Raw genomic sequence first — 5,238 nt, forward strand, 5'->3', positions numbered from 1 at the left:
AGGTAAGGTTTTTTTCCCTCCCTCTTTGCACAGTTTTAGGCAGATTTGGCCAGGGTGGTGCCAGGTTCCTGGTTGGTTCCACCTGGCTGTGATCCTGTGTTGACCTGCTCCAAAACACCCAATCCAACTCCACTAATTATCCAGGCTTTCATGAGGGTGGGAGACACTTTGGGAAGGGTGAACGTGGCGGTCACAGTTTGCCCGGTGGAAGCAGGGGGAGAAACTCCGAACTCCTTGCCCCCTGCACTCCGGTTCATCCTCCCCAGTTGCTGCCTGGGCAGTCTGGCCATAGTACAGGGCAGCCAGTGCGGTAAACTGTGTGATTGTGCTACAAGTTTTTTTGTTGTTTTTTTTCCTCTGAAGTTTGGCCACCCTTCACCTAAGTGCCAATAGTATCAGCAGCATACTCTGTAAATTCATGTGTTGATAGTTTGGCCTATCTGAGCAGTGTGTCTGCTGGAAGTGACAATCAGCACGGGGAACCATTGATAAGACAAACAACAGAATTTGGCTACGCTTGTTCTTTTCTGCAGGACGGAGGTAGGGAGAAGAGTCCGTGTGGCTGGGCGCTCACAAGCCAAAACTCCCTAATAAAGTGTTGAGGGCCAATTCTTAATCAGAACCACAGTAACCTTGTAATGGTTTAGCAGATTAATAAAGAATATCATTAAAAAACGATGACACAAATGTCAGTGCATGTCCACGTGGGCTATGTAGGTTAGCAGATAGTGTTGGGTTTCAGGTAACAGATAGTCTTGGCTTTCAAGTAGCTTGACTGAACTGGAGACTTGATAACGATGGTCATTTTAGGTCTCTCTCTCTCTCTCTCTCTCTCTCTCTCTCTCTCTCTCTCTCTCTATACCTGTTGAGCTATGTAGATGGTAATAGTGGAACATAACAGTAAGGTGAGAGAGTGGAACAGCTTTGAGAAAGCTCTTATCCTGTAGTGCCAGACACCTCCTCTTTTGTTATTATGTGATTTCCAGAATGGTAGCCCTGTGACAGAATTTTCAGTTGCATTAAAAATTCAAAATTACATGCTTTTCATTTTTTGTCAAGACTAGGAAGAATTGAATTTGCAAGCTGTTGTATCAGAAATCGGCTCTCTTTAATCATCATTGGGGACAAACAAGCCAAAAAGAAAAGAAAGGAGAGGAAGAATGAGTGCTACTGGAAAATGTATTTCAGACCACATTTGTACCACTGTACCTCTGAACCACACCGGGGGTCGCAACGAAAAGCGTGAAATTCGATTGGTTTCATTCGGGCTTTAAATGGGGCGAAATGACAGTTTCCTTTTGGCTCCCCTCGACACGGCTAACGCCGGCTGTCCTAGAATAAGTTCTGGAGAAACAGTTCGTCGCAGAGGCTTGGTTTTGAGTCACTGTACGAGGGTCGAAAAATATGTATCAGACCACTGAAAACCTACTGAAAGAGCGCGCGAACAGGTGAGACAGTACTTTTTGTTGTGGTGAATTCAATTCCAGATGTAGCCAGCAGATGTCAGTGTTCACTAGACAGTGAATTCTCCCAGAACAAGAACGTTTCGATTCTTCGTCTGTTTCGAGCCGGTGAATTATGAATCTGGCTAAAACGTTATGTACATTATAATATAGCGTGGTAGTGCAGGGTGGTGGGAGATATGATTTATTGCTTGTAAATGAATCATTTGAGCATTTGTTGAAAGGTAGATATGAAGTGGCAGTTATTGGCAGTATTAAATTGTATCTATTTCAAACACACATAGACAGACAAAAGCACGCAAAGAGATTCACGGGTCTTTTGCAGAGACCTTACACTATGTTGTTCACTTAAACACATATGTGTTCATTTAAATACCTATGGTGTTCATTTAAATACCTATGTATTCATTTATTATCTATGGTGTTCACTTAAATGCCTATATGTCACTTCAACACCTATTGTGTTCACTTAAACATCTGTGGGGTTAATTAAAACACCCATGGTGTTCACTCAAAAAGCTATGTGTTCATTTTATCAGAAGTGTCCTGTCCAGTTGGACATAATCGAACACCCTACAAGATTATTCATTGCTGTTGGCTGGCTCCAGTGTTCCTTGCTGTCCAAGGTTGCGGGTATGGTTGGAGAACAAACATGTCACATGTCTTCTTCTCTTGCCTTTCCTGCTCTTCATCAGCCCTCTCTCCTTCTGTCTTCCTCTCCTTCCATCATTCTCTTCTTCAGCACACACCACCATGTTGGTCAGGGAGGAGAATGGTCAGAGAGTGACCTAGTAAATGTGTCAGCGAGGAAAAGCAAGATCCCTGCGACTAACTGGCTCAGATCCCAGAGAGATGGAGAAAAAAACTGGATTGGAGTCTGTTTTTCCTCACTACGTTGCGCAAAGTCATGGTACACAGTAACTATGCAACAAAATCATCATATAATAAATTAACTCCACAATCCACCAGTGTTGAAGTAATACTTTCAGAGGGCGTTACAAGCTCATACCTGTGCAGATTGGTTCTTGGGTTAACTTAGTCATGTTCGTTTTATTCAGTAAGCCTCTTTTCATGACTGCTTTCATTCTTCTATTCTGCCGCATGGATCCTGACACTCAGCTGAAGTCCCAAATGACAGGCGTTTCATATTTCACTCCTAAATTCATCATGCCATATACAATCATCTATGTTAGAAATCTGTGACTAAAGAGGACCATGAAATACCATTATCATTTGGCTGCTGGTGTTCCATGAAAGTGTTTCTATATAATATAAACTGCTCTCATCAGCATCTTTATGATCTTATAAAATTGTACAGTAATGTTATTGACATGATCTCATAAAAAGCATCTCCGCCGGCACAGAACAACTGGTCATCTGTGTGTTAGTCACTGTAACCTTACAGAATTGGTTCTAGTGTTTTTAAGTGCACAATTGCAGTGCCTGATGAGTGCTGTCATATGTTTCAGTTTGGTGATCAAGCCCAGGGTGAAACCATCAGAATTGGACACCTTTTTCCATTTGTAATAGCAACAAACACTGTCTCATCAGTGGGAACATGCAAATAACTATAGGCAAATAACTATATAGGTATATAAATTAGTTTTTTTTGTTTGTTTGTTTGTTTGTTCTCATTTGAAGACTGCATAAAAGGGCTGAAGCTTGTTCGCTCTCTCTCTGTCTGTGTGTGTGTGTTCAGAACCAGGCCAGATGTCCCTCAGTGTGTATTTTCACAGTCAGACCCATATGAAATAAATTGCTGTGTTTACCTGTTCGTAAGGGGGAGGGAACAGACCCCAAAGGATACACCTGAATCAGTGATGTGTATTTCTCCTCAGGCCAGTAAAAAAAAAAAATGGCTATAATATTTGCCGCCTCAATGGAGACAAGCAAAACTTGCACACACACACATGCATGCACATAAATACACACACACACACACACACACACACACCTGGAATGCAAACTTTACTTTGGAGTGAGTGTGTTGTTCATGTTTACGCGGGCCATCGTGTGCCTGTGTGTGTGAGTACACGTGTGCAGGACTCGTGTGTTTGCACAGCGAGTTTGTGTACTCATGAATGGTCATATTCCGGGTAAAAAATAAAGATGAGAACCACTTCCCAAAGCTCTGTCCCCCGCCCTCTTCCCCGGTCTAGTGCCCCTCTATTCAGCTGCATAAACACTGATGTTTTTAACCATGGCATGGTGATCTTGAGGGCCTGTTTCCAAGCCCTGCATTCTTCTCAAAGCTGGATGTTTTACTCTTTCCAGCCAAAGCCAGTTTTCCTTTGATACCTTTGAAGCCATTTCCTCAGTAGCAGTACATTTTAGTTGCCGGTTTTGTTTGGAAACACTTGGACAGGCTTCGTGCCATTGTGTCGTTTGGAAATATTACACCATGCCATGTGATCTCAAGGTCAAATTGTTATCATTTTATTTCTTCTTGTTTTCCTTTCATCTTCCTTGCATAGTTTTGGGTACTACATGTACTATGTGTAAGCACATAGACATTCACATTATGTGAAAAACAATGTTTTTCGGGACACATTGACTATTATGCCTAAAGGTCGTGGTGTTGTTTAACACCTGTTTTCTGAATAAGACCAAAAATACTATGATGCTTCAACACTGTAGGTGAAATCGTTGTGTGTGCACTTTTAGTCTGCTAATGCTCCTTCTTTAGGCTATAGATAAAGAATGTGTCTGATAGAGCTTTCTGGAAGATGGCGTGCAGGGCATGGGTGGAGGGGGGGTTAGAGTTTGGGTTAGGGTCAGGTCACTGCGGGCAATGACAAGTGAAGGCAGCTATGAAAAATGTCGGAGTGGGAAGTTGGGGAGAGTGGGGGTGATGAAGTTGTTCAGTAGAGTGAGGATTCCTCTCTCGTCAGTGTGGAATGTGGAGGATTCGGGGTGCCAGCGTTAGTGACGCACGGGCCCAGGAGCAGACCAGGAAAAAACATCATTTCCTGTCGCCGTGTACAGTGTTTTCCCCTCACCTCTGCTCTTGTCTTGGTGTCAATCACACACGCATACACATGCACACACACCTACATACACAGATACACACTTACATACATGTGTAAATACACACATCCCCACCCTCACACACACACTGACATGCATTCACATATGCATACATGCCGCATTGACAGCCACATAAACATATATACACACACACACACACACACACACACACACACACACACACACACACACACACACACACAAACACAGACACACACACACATACACACAACCACACAAACGAAAATACACAAACACACACTTACACACACCCATGATAGTTCCCACTTAACCCAGTGTAACTTGACTGAGAGTATACAGCAGTTTGAACACTCACACACATTCACATTGAGTCCTTTATGGAACTGTAAAATAGAGGACCAGCCAATGGCTCAAAACAACTGTCGTATATTTGCTGCCAAACACACTGGATACGGATTTCTACCACAATGATGTCACTGTGAGTTGTATGAAAGGAAATGTAAAAAAAAAAAAAAAAGAATACATGAGCCAGCGGTAGGAAAAGGAAAGACGGGTGAAGAGGTAAACAGACTCTCTGCCCAGAGAGTGAAATCATCCCGCGTAAGACTGTTACTGCATCTGTCGCCGTGACAACAGACACTGTTGTTCAAATTAGACAGTACAGTGCAGAGCTGAAACAGAGTGTGGCTTTGATGAGGATCCAGGATCAGAGCTCTGTTGTAAATCACATGTCGTCCTCTAGGATGGAAGACCAAATCCTGCTCTC

This window comes from Electrophorus electricus, chromosome 8, assembly GCF_013358815.1.
Source record: "Electrophorus electricus isolate fEleEle1 chromosome 8, fEleEle1.pri, whole genome shotgun sequence".
Taxonomy (NCBI): domain Eukaryota; kingdom Metazoa; phylum Chordata; class Actinopteri; order Gymnotiformes; family Gymnotidae; genus Electrophorus; species Electrophorus electricus.